Source organism: Vespula vulgaris, chromosome 18 (assembly GCF_905475345.1).
Source record: "Vespula vulgaris chromosome 18, iyVesVulg1.1, whole genome shotgun sequence".
Lineage (NCBI taxonomy): Eukaryota > Metazoa > Arthropoda > Insecta > Hymenoptera > Vespidae > Vespula > Vespula vulgaris.
In genome coordinates this window covers 966,333-979,088 of record NC_066603.1, presented here as the reverse complement: position 1 = coordinate 979,088, position 12,756 = coordinate 966,333, and the positions used below count along the sequence as shown (strand labels likewise).

Sequence of the window (12,756 nt, the reverse complement as noted above, 5' to 3'; positions counted from 1 at the left end):
CGTTAAAATCGGAAAAAAACGACAAAAAAAAAGAGGAGAAAAAATCGGAGAGAACAAAAAAAAATAGGAAACAAATGGAGGAGGTGGGTCAAAAATAAAAAAAAGAAAGGAAAAATAGAAAAAAAAAGAAAGAAACGAAACGAAACGAAACGAAAAAGATCGAACGTACGTGATTACGTTCGATAAACCGTCGAGATTACGTGCAGCGTGACCGCGAATAAATCTCGGTGAGCTTTTTTGCGTTACACATATACAGATGGATAGGTATAGTTGTATATCTATGTACGTACGTATATGTGTGTGTGTGTGTGTGTGTGTGTGTGTGTACGAAAAGAGAAGGATTTCTCGGCGAGTCGCGTTTCAACGTGGAAACACGAGGGTAGCAGACGAAGGGGAGGAGAACGAGGATGAGGATGAGGATGAGGATGAGGATGAGGATGAGGATGAGGAGAATGTGAGGATGAGGAGAAGGGAGGAGGAGAAAGAGGAGACGAGTCTCGGTCAGCGGCCAAAGTCCGAGCGATCGATTTTCTGCCAGTTCCTAGTCACTTCGCCATTCCTCACGCCGTGACGAAAAGTACCTTTTCCTGGGGTATCCGTTTAAATTATAGCCAGGCAGTTTCATTTATTCCGGAATCCATTATCCGAAGGAACTTTCGGCGTAATTTGTAAGCCGATCTACCAACTCGACGAAGAAGTCCGAAAGAGTGAACTCGAAAAAGAGTGAGTGGGATACATTGTGTGTATGAGAGAGAGAGAGAGAGAGAGAGAAAAGATTCGAAAAAAAAGAACGAGGAGAAAAATAAAGAAAGAAAAAAAAGAAAGAAAAGAAGAAAAAAGAAAAAAACTTGCTCCGTTCGATAGCTACATTTCCTCTGTACGTTCTCCCAACTTGGATCATTAATAACTTTCCTTCTCGGTGAAGGTGGTGGTTAGGATCGTTAAAAGTACTCACCGAACTGCCTGTGATTCTTTGACGAGAAGAGAGAGAGAGAGAGAGGGAGAGAGAAATTTCTCTTGTCTCTTCCCTCGGTTTTATTTCTCATAAAATTCTAACAAATCTACTATAAAAGATATCGAAGATAATTCAACGTGTATACGTACGTACGTACTCTTGCTTTATGGCACAACAAAATTTACGAATTTACGAAGAATTCTTTTACTTTCGTTCACACTAAATCTGAAATCAGTATCATCGGTCGTATTAGTAACTTTGACGATAATGATGATGATGGTAATAATAATGATAATAATAATAATAATAATAATGATAATAATAATAATCAGTACGAACGAAAATTTAATTACAAACGTTACGATCATATTATATCCGTACACAGAATCGCGTCGATTAACCATTAACCAACTTCGTTCGAGAATAGAGTTTTTATCCGATTTACCCGTCAGAAATTTTTACGGACATTATTATCCATAGATATATATCTATATATCTATAAATGTAGATAAAATTGTACGGAGTTGAAATCAGGACGATCGATAAGAAGAACTGTATATACTCGAGCTTAAAAATGGGTAACGATGATAAAGATATCTCTTGGAGAAAGAAAGAGAAAGAGAAAGAGAGAGAGAGAGAGAGAGAGAGAGACAAACAGACAGTGAGATAGACAGAAAGAGACAGACAAAAAGATAAAAAGAAAGAGAGAGAGAGAGAGAGACAGAGAGAAAGAGCTTATTTCACGTAAATTACTTTTAACGATCGAATCGAACGAAGTCCAAGCGGACAAAGTCGAAGAGGACTCGTTCTCGATGCTTCTTTCGATACTACGACGTATAGAGGGATAGAGGGATGAAGGGACAGAGGGACGAGTGCGCGCGTGCACGTACCTCTCTGTCTATCTCTCTCTCTCCCTTTCTCTCATCCTCGCTAAAACTCTCCCTCCTCTTCCTCACACCCTCTCGACCGATCGTTGCCGTAACACCGATCGGCTTTTATTTATTGCGCCCCTATAAACGTCCCGAAGGGCATTAAACCGCCGATAAATTTCACGCGTTTCGTCGGATGACAATCGAACCCTTTTTCCCCTATCTCTTCCTCTCCCTTCCCTGTCTCTCTCTCTCTCTCTCTCTCTCTCTCTCTCTCATTTCTACTCTCTTTTTTCGTAGAGGTAATATTCGAGAGAGAGAGAGAGAGAGAGAGAGAGAGGAGGTGATATCCTCTCTCTGTCTCTCTCTTTTTCTCACACATACACACTTTCATTCACTCATTCATTCACTCATTCACTCACTCACTCACTCGATTATGTCAACGAACGTATGAACCCCTTTAATTTCCGTCTCCATTCTCCTTTCAATCGTTTCATTAAGAGACTTTACCATAATCATAAAATTTTCATTTATTTTTTCCTCGGTCTTTCGTCCGTAGATCTCAATTTCGATTGTATATACCGTATGTGTGTGCCTTTATTATAGATCATTATCATCATCGTTAAATATTATTATAGAAAAGGGAATTTGTTATCGTACTTTGTAGAATCCGTTTGGTAGCTCCTTGCCTTCGTAACAATCATCGAAAGAAAAGGAAGACGTGTAGCGAAGTGATAAGGGCACAAAGTACGAGAGGGCTTTTGGAGGTGGGTTTGAAAAAAAGAAAAGAAGAAAAAATAAATAAAGAAGTCATCCCTTTGAACTGAAAAATTCCAGGCATTTCAACGAGGCTCTTCTATATTTCCTTTTTTCTTTTTCTACTTTTTTTTTTTTTCTTTTCCTTTCTTCTTCAAGGAAATCGTATACAGGAGCATTCTTTCCCTTTTTTTTCTTTTCTCGTTTCTTTTTTTTCTCTCTTCTTTTTTTCCTTCGGAATCACTCGCAGTCCAGCTTTTCATCGAGAGAAAGAGAAGAAAGAAAAGGAATGAAAGAAAAAGAAAAAAAGAAAGAAAGAAAGGAAGAAATAAGAGGAAGGTGTGGTACCTCCGACCTCTTTCGAAAGTTCCATCGGCACTTTTCCTCTTCGCTCGAACGAGCTTACGCCGTATGCACATATGTATGAATCCTCCTCCCTTTCTATCCTCCAAGCTGTCTTTCCATCGAATAAAAAGCAGCGAGAAATAAAAAAAGAACAAGAGAGAGAGAGAGAGAGTCAGATAGATAGATAGACAGATATATAGATAGATAGATAGAGAGAAAAGTAGAAAATTCAAATCGATTTGGTAGTCGGGAGGATCGTTGAAAGTCGTAAGGAAGGAAGTCGGAAAGAGTGGAAAAAGAAAGGAAGATGAAAACAAGAAGAAGAGAAAGAGCGAGAGAGAGAGAGAGAGAGAGAAAGAGAAAAGTAAGAAAGAGAGAGGGAAGAAAGAGTGACTGGAAAGTAAAGAGTACCGGGAGTGATTTGGAAGGTAGTTGTGGGTTGGCTGTTGGCTACAGTAAGAGGAGTGAAAAGAAAATGTGAGAAGCGAAGAGGGAGAAGGAGAAGGATGAGAAGGACGAAAGTAAGAATCGGACTAAAAAAGAGTAAGAAAGAGAAAAAAATAACAGGAAAAAAAAGAGAGAGAGAGAAAGAGAGAGAGAGGATCTGGGCGTAGAATGGTGGCGTCTTGAACGAGAGGGAGGGTCGGCCAGCAGCTTTCTTAAAGATGCGAGCCGAGGCGCACTTGTTGCACGGAGAGAAGGAACGTACGGAGAGGATGAGGGAGGGCCTGAATTTCTTCCTCTTTTTCTTTCTCTCTCTCTCTCTCGCTCTCTCTCTCTTTCTCGTTTAGTGGAGCGAGGAGTCAGGCGTGTGCTCAGTCGGAAGAGAGGGTGGACCGAGAAGGCGAGGAAAAGATACGAGATAGTCGTGGAAAAAGGAAGAGGAAGAGAAGGAAGAGGATGAGGATGAGAAGGAGAAGGAGATAGAGATAGAGAGTGAAAGAGTGAGAGAGAGAGAGAGAGAGAGAGAGGGAACGACGACTTGGGAATCGAATTGATTCTCTTTTACGGGCTCGCGTTACTTTCCTTTACTACTTCGCCATCCGACTCTTGACCGTACCTACTACTTCCTTCTCTCCTTCTTCTCCTGTTCTTTTTTCTCTCCTCTTTTTCTTTCTATCTTTCTTTCTTTCTTTCTTTCTTTCTTTCTTCTTTTTTTCTCTCTTTCTCACTTTTTTTCTCGAATGATGGAAGGAAGGAAAGAAGGAAGGAAAGTACGAACGAACGCGTTATTTATTTATCAGCACTCGCACATCCTCGTAAAGGAGCCCTCACGAGACACGATCCTTCTCTTACCTCTTCTCTATCTATCTATCTATCTATCTATCTATCTCTTTCTCTTTCTCTCTTTTCTTCCCTTTCTTCGACTTCTTTTCCACGTCAGTGAAAAGAAGGTATATACTCAGCTATATTCGCTTTCGGTCGAGCCGGCATTGACGACGAATCGACACCGACGATTGGATTGGCCGCGAGCGAGAAGACTTATCGGGATTTTCTCGCGACTGCCAGGCGGCAAGTGGAACAAAAAGAAAAAGAAGAAGATGAAGAAGAGGAGGAGCAAAAGAAAGAAGAGAAAGAAGAAGAAGAAGAAGAAGAGGTAAAAGTAGAAAATGGTTCGCGCTCGAAGGATCCAAAGGAAAGAAAGATCCTAGAGCTATAAGACGAATCGATAATCCTTCGGATTTACGAATACGAAAGAGGATCGAACGGATCTATCGCGATTTATATTCCTTCTTAACGTCGATTCTCGCTTTTCAGTTCTTTGGGAAGTAAAAGAGAGAAAGAGAGAGAGAGAGAAAGAAAGAGAGAGAGAGAGAGAAAGATAAAAAAGAGATTATTGAAGTCAAAGTTTTTCTCTCGTGGTAAAGCAGAAAATAAGGAAAGAGAGAGAGAGAAGAGATTTAGAGATTTGGTCGAACGAGAGTGTAGAAGAATGAGAGGAAGTAAAACAATGATGAAAATCGCGGAAACTGTGGAAAATTTGTAATTAGAAAATCCTTCTTGATAATTATCCATGATAGACTTCTTTTTCTGTTCGTTCTTTCTATTATCTCTCTCTCTCTCTCTCTCTCTCTCTCTCTCTCTCTCTCTCTCTTTCTCTGTTTCTTCTAGGGTAATCTCGAAACTTCGCAAGCCAAGTCCTAATCGTAACAAGTTCGGCGCACTAGGTACCACCATCGAGAAAAGAAACGAAAAGAATAGCGAGTTTAAAAGAAGGCCGAGTTGAAATTGCTTCCCGATTGTCATCAATCGCTTTTCACGGCCTTTGTTTTCTCTCTCTCTCTCTCTCTCTCTCTCTCTCTCGTTCTTTCTCTCTTTCTTTCTCTGTCTTTTTCTTTCTTTCTTTTTGTTTTTCTCTTTCTCTCTCATTTCAAATCGTTCAATCGATCGTTTTCTCGTTGCAACGAAAAGTTCTACCCTACAAATCGTCCGACCTCTATATTCTCTCTCTCCTCTCTCTCTCTCTCTTTCCTTTCTCCCTCTCCTTTTTAATTGCACTTTCCGAACGTTTGAAATTCCTCTCGCACACAGTTATTCTTTATACTTTGGACTTTTTAACCGATATAACGCGTTGTTATTCGTTACATTCGGTGTTCCCTTTTTTTGAACACCTCCTTTGAACACTAACTTTTCTCACTATTGCTAAACTCTAACGGAAAAAAAAAGAAGAAAAAAAAGAATAGGAAAAAAGACGAAGCAAAAAGGAAATAAACTGAAAAAAGAAGTAAGGAAAGAACAAGAAAAAAAGACCTAGGAAAAAAAACAACAAACAAGAAATATTAGAAAAACTTGTAAAAATAAATTCAAAAAAGAAGAAAGAAATGTGAAACGATAAATAATATACCTTATAATTACACATTTATACACGTTTAACGTACACACGTGCGTATTTACATATATATAGTAGTAATTACTTAATGTTCAAATAATTAAGAACTATTTTTCACAAAAGAAAAAAAAGAGAGATAGAAAGAGATATAAAGAGTGACCTTTAACTTCGAAACGGTCAGTTATTTTCATCGGTTTGTTCGAGTATATATATGTATATATGTGTGTGTGTGTGTGTACACACACGCGCGCACGCACATATGTACGTACATACGTAAAAGCTGTACTACCTATGCACAATAAAAAAATAAAAAAAACCATAAAAAAAAGAAGAAGAAGAAAAAAGTATTACGCCGCTTTAGACACGAGGAACGCGCGCTTACGGTTAAAAACTTTTTCTCATAACTCTACCACCGAGAAGAAAAAAATGAGGGAAGGGATAGAAAGTGTATATACGCGAGAGTAAGAGAGAGAGAGAGAGAGAGAAAGAGAGAGAGAGAGAGCTATGGTACTAACGATATATTGTTACGCAACGAACGAACGTTTCTCCTCGTTGATTTTTCTCAATGTAAAAGCATATCTGGAGAAGGCATTTTTTCACTTCTATACTCTTCTTCCCTCTCCTCCTCCTTCTCCTCCTCCTCCACCTCCTCAATCCATTTCAAAACGAAAGTTTGTAAATCTAATTAATATTACGATCCCGCGCAAATTCTTTCTTCGAGATAGAGAAAAAAATTTCAACTTTCCATCCCAGCTCTCTCTCTCTCTCTCTCTCACACACTGACTCTGTTTCTCTCTGTTCCTCCCTCCCTCTCAACCTTTTTACCCCTACTCACTCAATGGAATTTATTATTAAGAAACTCTGTCCGTGGTTTGACTTAAACACCAACACATATCTCTCTCTCTCTCTCTCTCTCTCTCTCTCACACATAGACGCGCACATAAACATAAACAAATACATTATTCTCGAGTAAGAATAATTGATCGTTTCATAATGAAAAGAAGAAAAAAATTCGACACTCGAAATAAAATAAAATTATAATTACATATCTACAGATCGCTCTCATTTTCATTATATCGATATATAAAAATAAAAAGATCATCCCCTAAAATGTCGTAAATAATTGATCGAACGATATTACGTGGAGGTATAACGTGGTAAAAGGAGAAAAAAAATCGTGCGACAAAGTAAGAAACAAAAAAAAAAGAGCGAGAAAGAAGAAGAAGAAGAAGAAGAAGAAGAAAAAGAAGAAAAAGAAGAGGAAAAAGAAGACTAGAAAAGAAAAAATAAAAAGAAGAGATAAAAGAGAGAAGTAGAAGTAGAAGTGGAAGAAGAAGAATAAGACGAGAAAAGAAAAAAATAAAAGAAAAGAGAAATAGAAGAAGAAGGAGAAAGATGAGAAAGTGGAAGAGGAGTAATAAGAAGAGAAGGAGTAAAGAGCGGTAAGAATTTAAGACCAAGTCCAACGCGTTATTATTTCCGGTGGTGAAAGGAATTTTTCGCGAACGATTCCACCACCATTACTACTACCATCGTCACCATCCCCATCACCACCACCAATATGGAATCACGTATACAAACCGATTGTGGATCGAAGCCTCGAGGAAAAACTTATTGGGATTCCTCGTGGATATAACTGTCTCTCTCTCTCTCTTTCTCTCTCTCTCTCTCTCTCTCTCTCTCTCTCTCTCTCTCTCTCTCTCTCTCTTTCTTTCTCTGTCTTTCTATCTCTCTTTTTCACATTGACGGACACACGGATATAACACACGGACGTACGTACGTATGAACGTACCCTTTACTTTTTATGAAGCGTTCGTTGGTGGCGAGACCGATATGGATCGATCGATAACGCACGTAGGAGCTCGCTCGTACGATATTAACTCGAAGTACTCGGAATTATACTCGCGGCACGTACACGGACTCTTCTAATAATCGCGTTTACGTCCATAAAGGGCGCCATTTTCTTCGATCGGCCGATCGTGAGAACATTTTAAAATCGAAAATATCCCCTACCCGTTTTATTACGACAAACGAATCTATCTTATATATCAAATTATAGTCGGATATTTATTATAAATTCGATATTTTTGAATTAAAAATGTATTCGGGTACGTACGTACCATCGAAAAGATACCAGGGTCGCTTTTGCTATGATACATTGAAACTTTATCAAACGTACGTGAATTTGTTATATTGAATTAGGGAGAATATATATATATATACATGAAAATTCATTTAAATTATTTATAAAGACGCGAACAATTTTAATCGATATTATAAATATTGGAGAATACAAATTGAAAAAGAAACGAAATTATAACTACGAATTCAAACAGAGATGGTACGTACATACACGCGCGTACGTATATCGTCAAAATCAATTTGAATCGATCGTGAAGATGTAATATCAAGGATTATAATAAAAGAAAAAAAAAACAGATATAATATACGCAATCTTTTAACGAAATCAAAAGGATGAACGAAAAATAAATACAAAATGAACGATATTAATGAAACTGTGGAACTCGCTTTTTTCTCGATGAAAAAAATAATCGTCGATGATCGATGAAAAAGAATAGTGCGTTGAATGGTTTTTGAAGAGTTTACGATAATTCGACTATTATTTTATAATACTATTGTTACCAATGGCAATTCGGAGAGGTGACGATTCATCGATTCGGAGATTATCGCTTATAAATCTCTATCTGATCTTTCGGTAAGGTGTGGAAAGAGTAAAGTGGATAGAGTAGTAAGACTGGACTAGAAGGATAAGGGAAGGACATCGAAGAACTAAGGGATGAGGGAGGAAAACTATATATATATAGGGTGGCGAGACAGAAGGTGAACGGTAGCCATTGTATTCTGGCACAGCTTGATAATTGCGGGATTCTCTCTTCTCCACCGACAGATAGATAGATACATAGATAGATAGATAGATAGATAGGTAGATAGATAGATAGGTAGATACTTCCTTCTTCTCCTGAGAATTCCTTCGATATGGCTAGTTGTCGGCGACCACATTGGTGGAATCCCTCTAACCTTACCTCGCCCTCCCTATCGTCCGCTACTTAAAGAGGTACGAAGGGAAAGGGAACGAAGAAGGAGAACTAAGCGAGGAAGAACTTTCCAAAGGCACCAAAGTTTGATCTCGACGGTGCTTTCCACTCGAAACCGTCTCTCCTTTTCTTTCATCTCTTCTTTTTTCTTACCAAACTATATATACAATGTGTGTGTGTATATATATATATATATATATATATATATATATATATATATATATATACATATATATATATGTAAGTATATGTATATATAGTTCGACGTACCAAACGAAGATTATTATCGAGACTTGTTAATAACAGCTTTCAAGTAGCTTTCTGAAAATTCTATTAACTCTTCTCTTACTCCTCACTCTTCCTCGGCGTCGTCGTCGTTTCTTTTTTGGCTTTATAATTATAGAATTAATTATAAAGAAAAAAAAAAAAAAAGATAGAAAGAAAAAAGAAATATTCGCACCCGATATCGCGGAGGTAAAGAGATCGTGTTAAATTGTGTTCTATTTTTTTTTTCTTTATTTTTTTTTTTTTTCTCTTCTTTGTCAGACACTCGAAAAATCCTATTTAAAAACGATTGTCCGGGATAATATTTCAACTGGTAAAAAAGTCTGGATAGCCGTAATATATTAAATTCGAATTACGCACGCTTGCATTTTCTACTTGACCGTAATAAAGAGCCGAGAGATAGCTCTCGTATAACTTCTCTCGATTTTACGAGAATCGCACCGACGCGAATGGTTATCTTAGAACTGGAAATATCATCTTTGATCTATGAATCGTATTAGATGTATCGGGTTTATTATGTAATAATAATCTTCAGTTAAGTTGTAGTGGCAACTAAACTAACAATATATATTATATAATTATATTATATAGATTATAGTTTAAAAATACTATATCATTGGAGAAAGAAGATTAAGTATTTCGTAGAAGATAAAATTTTCTATTCGAAGTCGATATATACGTTTTCTTACTTTGATACTATCGATTTTTCGACTCTCTCTCTCTCTCTCTTTCTCTCTGTCTCTACTTGACGTTGCATTTTGAATTATTCAGCGATTCTCTCTTTTCTTACCCCTCGTATTCTCTCGTAGAAGAAGAGATCGAAAGAACGTATACGGAGTCAAGCTAATCCCATCTTTCTCTTTCTTTCTCTTTTCTTCTATCTTTCTTTCTCTCTTCCGTTCCCTACGACTCCACCGAAGCATGGAGCAAATTACAAGGGAGCTTAGTATTAATTATTTCGTTAAATTGAATTACGTAACAGATACAATTTTACCTGAGATAATCCTCATCCTCGTAACGTAAAGAGGATTTTCAAAAGAGAAAGAGAGAGAGAGAGAGAGAGAGAGAGAGAGAGAGAGCAAGAGAGCTTTCTAATATTACGAGACAAAGGCAAATTTCGTTTGCAGAACGTCGAATGCCAACGAGAATTCGCTCGAATTATTCCCTAACAAAATTAATTACAACAATTTCCTTTGACCTATGAACAAAAAAAAAGAAGGAAACAACGTTTTATTTAATTGATTAATTAATCGAACGTCGACGCAAGCGGATTAATCGAAAGGAAATATTTGTCGAATATTTCGCGACGGAATACAATACATTTCTGATACATTTAAGAAAAGAACAGAAGAAAAAAAAAGGAACGACGAAGAATGGAAAGATGAATGGATAGAAAAATAAAAGGAAATACACAGAGACGGAGACAGAAAGAGAAAGAGAAAGAGATAGAGAAAAGGAAAGAGAAAGAAAGAGAGAAAATAAGTCTCGAAGAGAATGGTGTTGGGTATACACACTTATGTAGATAGACACGGTGCAGTTGCATTTGCAGGCTCGCCGGCCCAGTCGTTCGTTCTCATTCAGGTAAAGTGTTAAATAAACAAATTTGCGCGAGCTACGGTGTCTCGGACACGGTCGATGGTCTTGACGAGGATAAGAAGAGTCCGAGAAGAATGGGAACCGGAGAAAGAGATAAAGATAGAGACATAGAAGGAAAGAGATGGAAGAAGATGAAAGAAGAAGAAGAAGAAGAAGAAGAGAGAAAAAGAGAGAGAGAGAGAGAGAGAGAGAGAGAGAGAACAAAAGAGAAGAAATAAACGAACGAAAGAAAGAGAGAGACGGAACGACACACCTTCGCCTCGCACGAAGTAGAGAAGTTAGAGCGAGAGAAATGGTGTAGTATCAACACGGAAAAGGAGTTTTCTCGTTTCCACGTTGAAGGAGATGTAGATAGACGAGGTCGCTCGCGCTTTGCCATCTTCGCATTGAAGCGCGCGTCACCGACGTTTAACGAAAGCTTTTCATAAAGAGCAAACGATAAACCGTAGGTAGGAGGTATATATATATATATATATATGTACGTACGTATTATATATAACGTCAGAGGAGCGATGAGAAGAAGAGAGGAGAGGAAAGGAGAGGAGAGGAGAAGTAAAGTGAGGAGAGGAGGCTGGTGATATGTACATCGTCGCCCTCTCACATTTCGCTTAACTCTTGGCCGTCGTCGCTCGTGTTAACGAAAAGAGGAGGCTGACTGGTGTCACAGCTTCTACTGCTGGTGCTGTTACTACCGCTTGCGATGTAATATGCGATGGGAGGACGTTAAATCGACGTGACAAAAAAGGGCCCTTTAACGCGTCTACACGCGCCACGTAATTTTTCTCTTCACTTTGCACCCTTCGACAAAGGGGCCAAAGTTGCTAGTTCGTCGTTCGTACGTACCTACGAACGTTCGTTCGTTCGTTGATTCGTTCGTTCGTTCGTTCGTTCGTTCGTTCGTTCGTTCGTCGAATGAATGGCAACGAGAATACCGAGAGCTCAACGAGTTCTCGCGTCGTCATGACGACGAAATTCGAGCCACCTCATACCTCTCTTTGCTTATTTCGATATACCTTGTATATTTCACCTTGTTGGTGGGTTGGTTGGTTGGTTGGTTGACTGGTTGGTTGGTTGGTTGGTTGGCTGGTTGCTTGCTTGCTTGCTTGCTTGCTTTTGTAACGCGTAGGAAACTATATAATCCTACATATCGTGTGTACCTACGTTTTCTCTCTCTCTCTCTCTCTTTTTTTCTCTCTCTCTCACACACTTTCTCTCTTTCTCTTTCTATTCCTCTCACACGCTAGTTCATATCGTTTAGGCTTGTTTACCAGACACGCTAATAATTCGCGGATAGTCGGCGAGCAGCTCGTTCTACTAACGAGTACCCCATATCGTTAATTGCACAGTTCTGCACCGTTAATAGACGGTGCGAGTAATTAAGCCGTACTTTCAAACCGCACCCGTTTCTATCCTCTTTCTCTTTCGAATCGGAGAGAGAGAGAGAGAGAGAGAGAGAGAGAGAGAGAGAGAGAGAAATAAAACGGGATTGGAAGAAAAGCTTGAGAAACGTAACTGAAAACGTCCAGTTCTTTACAATAATGGCCTTTCGAGAAGTCGATAACTTTCTTCTCTTTCTCAACGTAATTGCAGCGTCTGCATATGCGGAAAGACTTTGAATTGCGAGAGAAATGTAATAACTCTTCTTTCTCTCTCTCTCTCTCTCTCTTTCTCTCTCCATTTCTATCTCTCATTGTCTCTCATTCTTACCTCGCTAAAAGCAATACTTTGTGTAAAACAGAAGGACGTGGCAGCAGTGCTTCTCAAACTTTTTACTATCCTATCTTTTCGGATAGTTTTATGGCTTTCGGTATATAACGCGTTTCTCTATCTCTTTCTCTTTCTTATATATATATTTCTCTCTCTCTCTCTCTCTCTCTTTTTCTCTGCATCATCTTTTATAGCTTCTCCTCTCTTTTCTGTTAGATCGTAGAGTCTTTACCACACGTGGATAGTTTCATTATTTTTTTTTTGTCTTTTTCCTTTTAAATTTCCTTTTGCCACCAGGTACCAACCAGTCGGATCTCATGGGTAGGAATTTACATAAACGCGTTCAATTTGTTACCC

The 12,756-nt window shown here is 38.4% G+C and overlaps 1 protein-coding gene across 9 annotated transcripts in view; it reads left to right on the top strand.

Moving 5' to 3' along the window:
• Positions 1-12,756, top strand: part of LOC127070428 (cell adhesion molecule Dscam2-like) — a 191,560-nt gene that overhangs the window by 85,682 nt on the left and 93,122 nt on the right. The window lies entirely within an intron of this gene.